The 736-nt window shown below is 43.6% G+C and overlaps 1 non-coding gene across 1 annotated transcript; it reads left to right on the top strand.

The window, feature by feature from the left end:
- Positions 1-389: 389 nt before the first annotated feature.
- On the top strand, positions 390-460 carry TRNAG-GCC (transfer RNA glycine (anticodon GCC)). The gene has a single exon. It is a non-coding gene; the product is annotated as a tRNA-Gly (tRNA).
- Positions 461-736: the final 276 nt, after the last annotated feature.

Raw genomic sequence — 736 nt, forward strand, 5'->3', positions numbered from 1 at the left:
CGTCCCTGCGGATGTCAGTTCTGTGACTTCTCAGCATTTCCGGCATCGGCTGCACTGTGCAGCATCTTTGTTTCTGCCAGGTACAGCCTGGGTGGTTTAGCGTGGACTACAACTAATGATTTAGCACCTGCAATGGTCGAGGTTTATCATCTTCAGTGTTTCTGATGTTCATATGTACTATCGAGGCATCAGTGATTGACTGATAGAACCTGCCATACTACATGTGAGCTTCATAGCTGCTGTCTTCATGTGAAGTATGGGTGCTCTATGGTAACCGCCTGTGCTCTTGTCAGCCTCATGCATAGACTAGGATTGAGTGTAGAAGAGACAGTGTCCACTTTCACAGTGTTTTATATATGTATGCAGTTCACGGCAGCTTAGACAGTGAGGCATTGGTGGTTCAGTGGTAGAATTCTCGCCTGCCACGCGGGAGGCCCGGGTTCGATTCCCGGCCAATGCAGCATGTGTTTTTTTAATTAGGATTGATTATTTATTTATTTACTCATTTCTGAAGTATTGAGAATTGTCTTAGTATTTTTAATATAAAGTTGGGCTCTAAGATTTTGAAATATTTTATCTAGGTTTGCAGTTTCTTTGAAAGGGTTTTTAGCTGCGTGGAATAATCCCCTCAAAGCAGCTTTAGGAACTGTCTTGAAAATTCCAAGCTCCCTGCCACGTGTCTGGTTTTAATGTGTGTAAAGCACAGTGCAGCAACCTCGCTGGTTTTTCTTTCCCT

Source organism: Triturus cristatus, chromosome 12 (genome assembly GCF_964204655.1).
Source record: "Triturus cristatus chromosome 12, aTriCri1.1, whole genome shotgun sequence".
Lineage (NCBI taxonomy): Eukaryota > Metazoa > Chordata > Amphibia > Caudata > Salamandridae > Triturus > Triturus cristatus.